Below are 13028 nucleotides of genomic sequence, written 5' to 3'. Positions count from 1 at the left end.
TTATTCTGTTCAGTGAGTTCAGCTACTAAGCAAATGCATTATAGTTAAAAACTAAAGACTTTTGGGAGATTTTGTGCCAATCAAAGGATTTGCTAGTAAGCTTCTAAATAAACATACACTTACTCAAATCTTGGTACAAAGTTCTTATAAGAATTTAGATTTATAGAATCAGAATCAGAATTAGTTTTGTCACTTTTTGTTAAAAACAGGTGTCAATACCCTACTGACACCTGAAGATTGACACCTCTCATTTAAAATAAATCTATTGTACCTTTTCATTTTGTCCCATTGCAAAAGGCGACATAAAATGGTTAAAGAGTCAAATTTAAAAGAAAAGCAAGGTTCAAAATACACTTGATCCGACAAAGGTTTTTTCATAGCTAAGAACATTCCAGGTACAGGGGAAAAATGTGGTGGGTGGAGGCCAAAGCCAAGACAGAACGAGAGAGAGAACAAACACGGAAATTACCATTATCTGTTGATCAAAGGCCTTATTTTCAACCTTTGTTGCCACACCCATATCAACAATATGAATATTATATGTTGCTCCCACATGAGAAACAAGTTTCAAATAGATACACCTGAAGAGCATTCATCTTATTTTCAAGGTAAGTTTATCTTTTGTACTTCCTTTTGACTTCATTTTGATGTCACTCTGCAAAGGAATACAGAAAATTGTCAAAACAAAAATTTTAATAGTAAAAACTGACTTTTTAACTTCTTTTATAGTCAACAATTAATAGTCCTTTTTACTACTATTCACTTATATTTATTTTTATGGATTTTAAGTAAACAACTTGCACTACAGTTAACTGTCAGGGCTTGGATACCATGAGTGAAATGCAAAAAAAGAAACCATTTAGCAACTTGGACTTTTGTTATGTATCGTCACCATCCAAAGAAAAACATGTATCTCCATTTTTGTTGATTGTTAGTTTTCTGCAGTTTTTGAAAGGTGGCTGTCCTTTATGCTGTGTGGAAATGTCATGATGAATAGACTAATAGCAGTGCTCTAATGACTTAGAATAAAATATCTTTACATTGACTTGCATTAAAAGACATTTTTGCCTTTTCCTGTAAAGGCACCATTTTGGAGATACTTGACAGTGACTATATATAATGCTCATTATCGGTCACATATTTCTAAAATGTATTGAAACTGGAAAGCAATATCAGATGGAATTAAAGTGTAGTTGCATAGATATGGCATAGCACTATGATAAGCACTATGATGTTTAGCATGTTTAGCATTTCATTTTGTCTTGGAAAAGTCATGAAAAGTCATGGAATTCCATTGTTTAGAAAAATATTAATAAATATAATAATAAAACTGAAACTCTGCAAAATATTTACCAACGTTATATAAGATGTGTTACCAACAACAAGCTAAAATAACTAACTAGTGTTTGTTTTATAAGGACTCCAAAACTGAAAGTGAATCAGGTAAAACAGTAACAGAGCAGTGCCTGCAAGGAGGAGGTCTCCAGCAAATTAACCAAGTTAGCCATTGTGTTAAAAGAGCAAAATGATTTATTTTAACTTTAAAAATGAAGCACACAATATGGTCAAAAGTAAAATAAAGATACTTGGATGAGTTTGAAATGTTGCTGACACTGGTGTGCCAAATGCTGTACAGCTGATGGCAAAGCTAGGCTTGCCTAGTCTGGTTTGCTGGCAACAGAATTTGCATATATTACAGTATGATAAACATCAATAGAAATACTAGATTTATTCAGGTGTAATTGTGGGCCTGTACAGCTTAAGTTAGAGTTGCCTGTTTGTTCGGACTAAGTCATGTTAGGGGTACCTGAGCATGTCAGACTTAGCAGCCTGTAATTGTAGAACTACAAAGTGAAACTATATGGTCAGTAGAGCTGAGTAAGGCCTAGTTGAGGTGCACGTGATGTGTTAAAAGATGCCATTCATTAATTTGTACTTCTCTTTGCCTTTTATTTTCTTAGTATGAAGCATTTATCTTATTATTTCATGTAGAATTTCAGTCGTCATTGTTAATCTGTAGATTATACTCTTGAATCTGACTGAGTTTACCTCCGTTTTCTTATTTATGCCTCAATCTCATTTGACATTTGAGTTTAACTGAACAGTGAAGTTGTGCTCTTGACCGCTGACCATTTGTTTACAGAAAAATCCTGCTGCTACAACCACGACCGGGTGACGTTTATAAAAAAATAGTCTGGTGAACATTCTGGTGAGAATTCTTACAACTACAAAACATCAGAATGATACGAATCTATCAAATCTGTCCCTCTATCTAAGTTAATATTTATATCCACCTATCAGGAAGTAGGTGGGTTCACTTCTGGGCAGGGTGCAGGAATATCTACTCTTCAATACCACTCAGAAGGAGACAGCCACATTTGTCTAATACTTTCAGCAGGTAAGTACCAGAGGGGATCCTCCAGGGCCTTCTAGGCCTTCAGAGAAGGTCTAGTGATTTCTGTGAAATAAAGCACAAGTCTCACTTTTTGTCTACTTTTATTGGTTAGAATCATTATGTGGGTTGTATTTCAACTCTACAAGTCTCGTGGGAATGTTCTTACTTCATTGAAAAGTTTTGGTTAGAAACAAAAGAAAATGACAGGACTTGTTAGTGAAAAACTGTAAAAATGATGCATACAAGCTCAAACATGTTAATACCTGTGTGATGGCTGGGGAATAGTCAGACGCGCACAGAGCAGTCTATAGTAAAATGTGTTTAATTAAGGGAGAATCCAAAATTAAAGTATAAATCAGGTGATGGTTGGTACACACAAGAGCAAAGAGTCCAAAAAGATGACCAGAAACACAAACCGGAAAGTCAATACAGGGAAACAAGGCTCAGTAATGCACAGGAACTGCAACAATACTTCTCAAATATATCATTTGTGCAAGCAAACATACATAGTCCTTAAAAGAGGTGTCAAATTAATACTCAGGCGAGCTAGATCGTTGATAGGAGGATTGCTGAATGTGTGTTCATGTGTCCTCCCAGTGGATTCTAGGAACTGAAGTGTTGAACAGAGTGAGGGGTGTCAGTCTCCACAAAGACTTCAGAGCCATTTCTGCACAAATAAGGTGCTTGGACGAGTCTGATGGATTGTTTTGACAATACAGTCTGAGAAATTCTTGATTTACCCATTCGCCCTGACCGTTGGACTGTGGGTAATAGCCAGATGTCAGACTGCTGTTTACACCTATGTGTTCAAAGAAGCCAGATCAGACACGTGAAGTAAACTGTGAACCTCTGTCAGAAAGTATGTCCTGTGGAATACCAAAAATTCTAAATTCATAGTGCCCCCTAGTGGTCATGAATGCAGTCTTCTCATCTCTGTTTCTAACTCTGATCAAGTTATAAACGTATGCCATGTAACAGTTGCAAGGCTACTGGAATTAATGGTCGAGGATGGAATTAATGGTCGAGGATTAGGAAATTTCTTGCTTGCCTCATTAAACCCCCGATAATCGATACAGAGACCCTCGTCCTTCTTTTTCACATAAGAGAAATCTGAAGCAACAGGAGAAGTAGAATGCCAGTACATGGGTACAGAAGTAGAATTGGCAGTAAATGGGTATAGGTATTACAACAGACGTCTTAACCAACCCTTCTGTGGGAGCACTGAACACATTAGCATGTGGAGAATCCTCCATGTATTCTTCACGCATTTTCCTGGGGTTGTTGCCTGAAGTTTGCGTGGGCAAGCCCGATAGTCATGTATAAAGTAACCAGCAGTGGCACAATATATGCACAAACTCCCCTTACATCTTTGAAGTCTTTTCTCAGGAGACATTCTGGAGAAATCATATTGCATGGCTTCCGAAGAATAATCGCTCTTTGGAGTACTAGGTTGATCTATGAGGTTAGGAGATACCTTACATGGATTTTATTTAGTCAGAAGTTCGCCCAGATGGATAGCAAGTGTGAAAGGTTTGTCTACAGTCAGTTCATCATCACTACAAGCTAATTCTGTAACAATGTCCGACTTAAGTCCATTTCGGAACTCCACTATGAGAATTCAAAATTCTAGTGCATAGTTTAAACAATTTCGCTGATGGATCTTGGCTAGAGACTCCCCACATGCTCTCCCCTCATGTGGATGGTGAAAAAAAGTTCAGCATTTAGTTACAAACAGTTTGTATGTGAGATCCTCTATCTTGGATCTCAACATGAGCCCTTCGTGTTTCCTAATAAGTAACTGTCACTGCCAGGATGCCTGGTCCTAAAGGTCGATGCCTGGATTCATGGCTGAGAAGGCAGACACCTCTGCATGGGTTCCCCGGCAGCTCCCACTAGGCAGTGACCATATCAGAAAGGAGTCCTGGGGTGAATGTTGAACTGATTAGAAACTTACAGTACAGAAAAAGATTTTTAGATAAATTAGATACTTATGAATAACTATTACTGTTGCTTTAATGTAGAAAAAGCAAAATGTACCCAGAGCCAACAAATGTCTGACTTGATGTACATAACACAGTTAATCATCATCCAGCAAAATGGCTAAGCCTTCATTAGCTGAGGGTTGCTAGTGCTAAGTTTCTGATCAACCTTTCTATGGGTTTTGTGTTTTGGTTTTACAGGACCCATTTCCAAAGATAGCACATGGTCAGAGAAAACTTCAGTTAAGCAGCTACACAGATTAACTGCAGACCAAAGGTATCCAAACTTGTCCACTTCTTGACCATGGCCAGTCAAAATCCTGAAATAACTGCAGCACTACAGGCATCTGGACAATCCACTTTGGAAGGAGCAACTAGAAGAGCGCAAGAGCAAGCTGAAAGATTGTTTAATGTCTCACTCAGCGTAGCTGTAACTGGAGACACGGGGACAGGAAAGTCCACTTTTATCAAAGGAATCAGAGGTCGGGATGATGATGATAATGATGCAGCTGAAACTGGAGTTACTGAAGCCACTACTGAACCAACATCATACAAATGTCATCCTACAATGCCAAATGTCAAATTCTGGGACCTGCCAGGAACTGGAGCCCCAAACTTTAAGGCAAAGAACTATCTTAAACAAGTGCAGTTTGACAGGTATGATTTTTTCATTATTATCTCATCAGAGAGATTCAGAGAAAATGACATAATGCTGGCCAAAAAGATTCAAAAAAGGAAAAAGCTGTTTTATTTTGTTAGATCAAAGATAGACAATGACATTCGAGCAGAACAACGTAAAAAAGGGTTCAATAAAGACAAAATGCTCTTAAAAATCAGAAGAAACTGTGAGGAGAACTTGAATTGAAAATCCTAAAGTGTTTCTCATCTCCTCCATGAATCTTTCTAAATTCGACTTTGAGCAGCTTGTTGCTACACTGATGTCAGAGCTTCCAAAACTTAAATGCCAGGCTCTGCTGCAGTCTCTGCCAGTCAGCTCTCTGGCTATACTGGAAGAAAAAGTGAGAATGTTTAAGAAAGCAGTCGGGGCTGTAGCTCTACTCTCTGGTGGGGTTGCTGCAGCTCCAGTTCCTGGTCTGTCCTTTGCATGTGACACTAGTATTTTAGTGTCTTTCTTCACAAGGTGCTACTACTCCTTTGGCCTTGATGACAAATCCCTTGACAAACTCTCAGAGCGAGTGAATAAACCACACCTGAAATCTCTGATTACATCACCACTTGTACTAGGACTGGCATCAAAATCAGCAGTGAGGCTGCAGCTGTCTGCAATAGCTGGAAGTGCACTTGTGAAAATTCTGTGCAAGTTGGTCCCTGGTGTAGGAAATGCTGCAGCAGGAGTGATATCTTTCACACTTACGTTCACTCTCCTGAAAAGAGGATTAAAAGATCTGGCAGATTCAGCTAGAACAATGCTGAGAGAGGCAGAGTTAGAGTGAGGAGAGTGAACTGATCAGAACAAAAGCAGGAAATGAGGGATGATTGAATATGAATCAAGCTAAAATGTAATAAGATAATAATGAAATCATACTTGATTCACACATGGTGGAGAAATGTATTCCTACACATTATTCTGAATATCTGCTTGGTTAAAAAATTGACCATTGTTTTGACTTGGTTTGCATAATAAATCATGATTGATTTAGTTTTTTTATTCTGTCTATTAATACAATTTTTGTTATGTGGTAGAAATGTTTTCCATGAAATGCTCTGTTATTTTCTATTTAGCTTGAATGCATAACCAGGGCATTGTAACAGTTGATTTTTTTGTTCAGTCGCTGGAAACACAATATTTTTAACTTTCCTCAAATCAGACGGTTTAAGTATGTTAATGTCTAAAATCTTAATTTTGTGATTGGAAACATACTTGGGATATCTGTGTTTTCACCAATGTGTTGACTTTGTTTTATTTTTTTCTGGAACTTGAAGTGAATGATGTCACACTGGTAGATTTGAATAAAATACCATTGAAACTAAATTTGTGGATGTAACTGTCAATGCATTTATAGTGTTTACCAGACCTAAAAGAGTTTTCTAAGTTTGAAAGTAAGTTTACTATCCAAAGCACAGATAAATTGAGTTTTGATATACATCAAGTTTTGCCAGTACTAATTACATATAAATATTTAAATTCCAAAAAATTGAAATGGCTTGTGCTACATGATCCTGTAATTTCCTGGGAAACTGGAGATATAGTTAAATGGAGTTCATACTGGTTCAAAGCATGTCCTTATCCTGTCAAACTACTACTATTGTAGCTGAAATTCAAGTCGACTTAGTTATACCACCTTAGCAGAGATATTTGGTAAAGCAAAAGCTAAAGCCCAGTTAACTCCCCATAGGCCCTGGAATTATGGCAGTGACCTGCTCCCGAATACTTTTCCATCCATCCTTCCATTTTCTGCCGCTTCTCCGTCAGTGAAATATATGTAGAAAGTAAACAAGGCTCAATCCAGCCTTTATATAAGTTATTTGCCTCCACAACGTAGGGCTTGACAGCAATAACTTCTGGCTTTAGTCCATAGATTCTGTCCTCCCACAACTGCTGCTGTTTGTCTGCAGGACACATAAGGAAGACTTAGTCCTCTTGCCAGCTTCGAACAAGCTCCCCTCTTTCTGAGTTAAGCTCTATCGCTTTTATGCATTCCTCTTCCCGCCAAATGTGATCAGACTGTACCACTGCGCAATGATATGGAGAGCTGCGGAAAACCAAACCGCCCCTCCCCTGGCAGAAAACGGGTGGTTTCTACCCCCTCCCAGGAGTCTGAAGAAAAGTATACAGTTTCTTTATCATCCTCTTTTATGTTTTCCTTCTTAGGTTTCTTAATATGTGTGGAGTTCAATGTTTGAGTTGTATTTAATGTGTTTTAAAAGTGAAAGTTTATGCTGCCCGCTCCGATATGTACACTGTCTTCACGGAGGCATTTAAATGAATAATCGTGTCCTTATACATCACCTCAAAGTCTCTTGTTAGTCCTGTCTTCCTGTGAGGATGTGTGGCCTTGTAGAACTTGTCTGATGATGGTGACATGGTCATAGTCATCATCACACCCTTCCAGAGACAACACTTACATTTATGGCATTTAGCAGGTGCTTTTTTCCAGAGTGACCTACAAAAGCACTTTATTACTCAGAGAATGAATGCTAGATTGTAAAAACAGGTTAAAGTCTAACCTACTCATGAGCTGAGATGCTGCCAGAAACAAAAGCCAGCGCTGATACCTCAAAGGTACTTAGATTAGTGCTCACTTAAGTGCTTCACAAAGAGATTGATCTTGATAAACACTGCCAGGAAGTCTGCTGTTGAGACAGCCAATGAAAGTCTGTTCCATCAAAGATAGGTCTTGATGTCTTGATGTGTTATATCTTCTATGTGACTTGAACGATGGCAGATCAAGAACCTGTACCTGAATCTTAAAGGGTTTAAGGTATGGATCATGTTTTGACCATTGCCATAAGGTCGGGAGGGGTTAGATGATAACTGGCCTAAGCCAATAGTACAAGTGAGGTAAGGTGTTCATGAACCTATATTAACATTTTTAAAAGGTTATTCCTATAAGTGGCAGTTCTCATAAAGGCTGCTTTTATCAATTCAGTCTCAAGTATATTGCACATATTCATATACACTAATGGTGTTAAAATGATCAATAACACTTTACTGTATGGTTCTGTTCATAAGACTACATGACACCTACTTAAGTTTGTCATGATAACTGACATAACCCTACATAAATGTTTATAATGCCTATACTAATAGCTCTCAATTGTCATAAGGGCTACCTTAGCCTTTATGGCAGATGAACTTTGATCAAAATTGGCAAATGTAACCTTTATAGCAAATGTCACCTATTGAAATAAACATTTATAAACAGTTATGTAGGGTTATGTCACATGTGATGACAAGCTTAAGAAGGTAAAATCCGCCTTGTTTTATTATCTAAAATCAGTGTCTAAAAGACTTGCTCATGAAAAAAAGAGCTTATAACCGTTAAAATTTCAGCTGATGCCAAGTAGGGATATTTTATAAAGTGAGTATCGGATGTCAAAGTGTGTGTTAACTCTTTATTTGAAGGCTAGCTACATAGGAACTACATAACACATGCATAAATATAGAACAACATACTTATGAAGCAATATTTGAGCATTTAAGGCCAGCTTATACTAGAAACTTCAAATTGACATCAGATGTTCTACGAAGTAAATAACATTTGCTTTGAAATAAGGGACCTTAAACTAAAGTGATGGACATTTGTTCTGTTTATGACACTATTCTGAAGCATCATTTTCATAGTTCTACATGAGATAAAGTACAAAAACCTTTTGTCAGTACAATGTCATTTTCTTCAGCTTGTGACATATTGCAATTACTGGCACAAGCTGTTCATAGAGACTAAATATTGTCTTATTAATACATTATTTAATTCTTATATATGTGTTATAATGTCTTTATGCAAGTAGCCTTCAAATGAAGTGTTACCAAGTTTCTGTTTACAGCTGTTTTGTTCATACATGCTGTTTTAAGTTTTTACTCATATTTGCCTCGGCTTTGGAATAATTCATGTCCAGATGAAATAATTTAAATTTATCACTTTACTAACTGTGGACACTGTAAGAGGGAGCAACACTCCAGTCAACTAGTAATGACCTGAATAAGTTATTTAGAATCCTCAACATAAGTGACTCAAATGTCTGTATTTATATTAACTCTTCTGTAAAGAAGTGCAGTCTGGTTTTACAGTGTAATATGAGATGTGGAGTTCAGAAGAAAAAAGCAGCGACGCTGTCGTTCAAGAATATTACAGAGAGCATTTTGGGAAATCAGCCACCACTAGTCGTATGCAAAATTTTGGACACCCCTATTCAAATTCCATGTTTTGTTGTTTTTCTGAGTGTAAATAAGTGAACACATCCTCACTCGTCTGCACATTTAATGCAGAATTACTGTTTCTCTGCAGCATATTGGGAAAAATGAAAACACAAAATGTGGCCTGTGCAAAAAGTTATTTATTTATTTTTTTTTTTTTTCCCAGTATGTCAAACTCAGTTACTAAAAAGAAATTGTTTTCTCAAAAGCCATAAAGTCAGCAAACAGTGAGTTGTCTGTGGAGGATGTGTTCACTTACTTTCAATTAGAAAATAAATCAAATGTAAATTGGATCCTGTGAAACGGAAAGGTGGTGACAGGCCTAAATTCTTTGCAATCTTGCAGTGAGAAATTATCGTTTTGATTTGTTTGCCAGTTGTCATACAAGATTTGAAACTTCCAGAAAATCTCAGACCATGTATGTGAAGCATGTGAAACCATGTGGGCTAATTAAGATTGAGATTATATTGAGATAATAGATGATTCCCTGTGCAAAGCCTGTGATGATGCGGTGAGATGAAGTGATAGAGCAGCACTCAGGACAGCTATAAACAGTCTCACCACCTACTCATGAGCTGAGATGCTGCCAGAAACAAAAGCCAGTGCTGATACCTCAAAAGTACTTAGATTAGAGCTCACTTAAGTGCTTCACAAAGAGATTAATCTTGATAAACACTATCAGGAAGTCTGCTGTTGAGACAGGCAATGAAAGTCCATCAAAGATAGGTCTTGATGTCTTGATGTGTTAGATCTTCTACGTGACTTGAACATTGGCAGATCAAGAACCTGTACCTGAATCTTAAAGGGTTTAAGGTATGGATCATGTTTTGACCATTGCCATAAGGTAGGGAGGGGTTGGTCCATTTTGGCTTTATAGGCAAGCATAAGGGATTTAAATCTGATGCGGTCAGCTCCAGGAAGTCAGTAAAGGGAACATGACAGTGAAGGTTAGCAGTGGAGTGAGTTGCAGTAGTCGAGCCTTGAAATGACAGAGACTGAACAAATACCTGGGTGGCCTCTCAGGAGAAAAAGCATCAAATTCTCCAGACATTGTGGAGAAGAAACCTGTTTGACTGAGTCAGGTTCTCAACATGTGCTGAGAATGATACCTGGTCATCCAGAATCACAACAAGGTTTCTTGCTTCTACAGATGGGACAAGCATGTAGTTTTCAAGAGGGGTGGCGAGATCATAGTTTGACCATTCCTCTTATTTGTTGGACCTTGTTTTTTGGATTGCCCTCTTACTTCTGTCTGCCTGAGGAGATGATCACATATGGGTTTTGAATACTTGGACTTCAACATTTCCTCACGTAAATAAAACCAATCCTTTTACCAACATGTGCATTCGTCTGAATTCTGCTGAACCCTCACAAAAAAGAGAGATTGGAATTGAAGATAATGCCAAGACTTTTTACAGTTGTGCTTGGAATAAACGTGTGGCCGTCAAACTTAGTTAAAATTGGAGAGTTGATAGGGTGTTGTAAGCAGACGCATCTCTCGGGGGTCTTCAAGCACCTCCTGTAAAATGCTGATTCGCTTTTTCATGTAAATTATATAAATGAAATCAAGCTTTCAGAAATCTTTTTCACCTTCCACAAAATATGCATACCTATGTGCTTACATGCATGCACAGAGAAAAAACAGTGACTCTTAATCAATGCATTAACTGACCCCTTGAAACACTGGTCTTCAATCAATCACTAACAATATATTTACTAGCCGTAAGTGAGATTTTCATGGTGGTCAGCCATTTAAGCATGGTTCACTTTCTTTTTCCTCCCAAAAGACAGTGTAAATGTTCAGAAATAAACAGCAGACGTATCAATTTGCTGCCACTTTGAGCCAGATGCTCACCAGTTATAGTGCTGTTTCAGTGTCTACAAGTGTGTTTATATCACCATAGCCTGTGGTCGTCTTTTTAGCTGCAAGGGCCTTCATAACAATGAAGCAATGACTGATCACAGTCCCACTATGTCATGAAGTCCCCTACCATTTGGGATTAGATCATTAAATTTGCATTGTTTTCTGTCACTTTATATGGCCAACCAAATCATTATATCTCTGCCATGCTCTGCCTGTTAGATGTTATCTGCCATTGCCTCAAGCATTCAGTTCACTATCTGTAGCTCCAGCTGCAGTCAACAGATGAACCTGGGGACATTAAAAAGTGATACCCAAACCAAAAACATATTTGTTGTTAGTGGTTTGCAAATTTGCAAATTAGGCTACTAGTTCATACTAGTACTACAAATGCCAAAATGGTGTCAAAATGATTTTTTTTCTCTCAGATCCATGCTAAGTGCTAAATCTTTGATATCCAGCGTGACAGGCCTTGGGATATTTTGTTGAGGGCCAGAAAAATACTTTTTGTATATTAATCATTTTTAGTATTCAGATTGAGAAACAGATATTTATTGTCAGTTGTGTCAGTTATTGATACCTGTTTTTAGTACTTAAAATCAATTAAAATGGAAAGATAAAGGTGAGTATTATTTGTCATAAGTTCATGTATTATAGTATTGCTCCAAATAGCTGTGAACAGAAGCAGAGCTCACAGCCACTCCCCCCCCTTATCAGTCATCGCCGCTCTGCCTCACCCTTCTGCATTTTTAGCTCCAGTCAGTCTATCAGATCTAGTCAGATGTAAAAATAGAATTTTCTTTTTTTCTGAATGTTTTGAGTGAGCTGATCACTTCTTTCATATGTTACCGAGACATGAATATGCTGGACCAAAACACATAGTTTGTAACGTTTACTGATACTGATACTTCTCTGGAGGTTAGTGAAACTAGAAAGGATGAGTCCTGCTGAGTGTTCTGATATGTTCATCATGTCTGTACATTGGACAGTTTTTTAAACTTAGGAAGTCTAAAAACAGAGATATAATATCATTACTGATGTCTCACTGGCTAGACAGTCTGCTGATTGCTGTGATATGTGACTCATGTCTGTGAGATAAACCAATTGAAAGTTATGAAGGCTTGAAAACAGCTATGTACATTGCCCTCAAAACCAGGCTTTGGGTTTAAGGAGTTCTTGGCTTTGTTCATGCACCTGGACCTGCAACATAGCAAACAGTGGACAGGCTAGAGGGCCCTGAGGACTAGTTTAAGAACCACGGGTATATTGACCATGAGCTGTGGTTCAAATTAGTGTTTCAGGCAATGTAAAAGTGGACAGTGGATACACACTTTGCACACAAAACAAATCTCACTCTAGTCACTTCTTCAAAGTTGGGAGCCCCGCATAATGGGATACTTGTCAATCAATGTTAGATGCATTGATCAAACGTTTGTCAAGTAAAGCTGGCACAAATGTATTGAGTAAATGCCAATGGGAGAGAGAACACTTTCGTAACTGTTTTCTGTAGGTCAAGCTCATAAGACTAGATGATAACTGGCCTAAGCCAATATGACAAGTGGCGTAAGATGTTCATGAACCTATATTAACATTTTTAAAAGGTTATTCCTATAAGTGGCAGTTCTCATAAAGGCTGATTTTATCAATTCAGTCTCAAGTATATTGCACATATTCATATACACTAATGGTGTTAAAATGATCAATAACACTTTACTGTATGGTTCTGTTCATAAGACTACATGACACCTACTTAAGTTTGTCATGATAACTGACATAACCCTACATAAATGTTTATAATGCCTATACTAATAGCTCTCAATTGTCATAAGGGCTACCTTAGCCTTTATGGCAGATGAACTTTGATCAAAATTGGCAAATGTAACCTTTATAGCAAAAGTCACCTTGTTCTGTTAC

At 37.6% G+C, this 13028-nt stretch overlaps 1 pseudogene; it reads left to right on the top strand.

Moving 5' to 3' along the window:
* Window positions 1-578: 578 nt before the first annotated feature.
* On the top strand, window positions 579-6346 carry LOC108411238 (annotated as a pseudogene).
* The last annotated feature ends 6682 nt before the right edge of the window (window positions 6347-13028 follow it).

Source organism: Pygocentrus nattereri, chromosome 16, assembly GCF_015220715.1.
Source record: "Pygocentrus nattereri isolate fPygNat1 chromosome 16, fPygNat1.pri, whole genome shotgun sequence".
Taxonomy (NCBI): domain Eukaryota; kingdom Metazoa; phylum Chordata; class Actinopteri; order Characiformes; family Serrasalmidae; genus Pygocentrus; species Pygocentrus nattereri.
The sequence above is the reverse complement of the archived record's forward strand: the minus strand, read 5'-3'. Positions and strand labels throughout refer to the sequence as shown.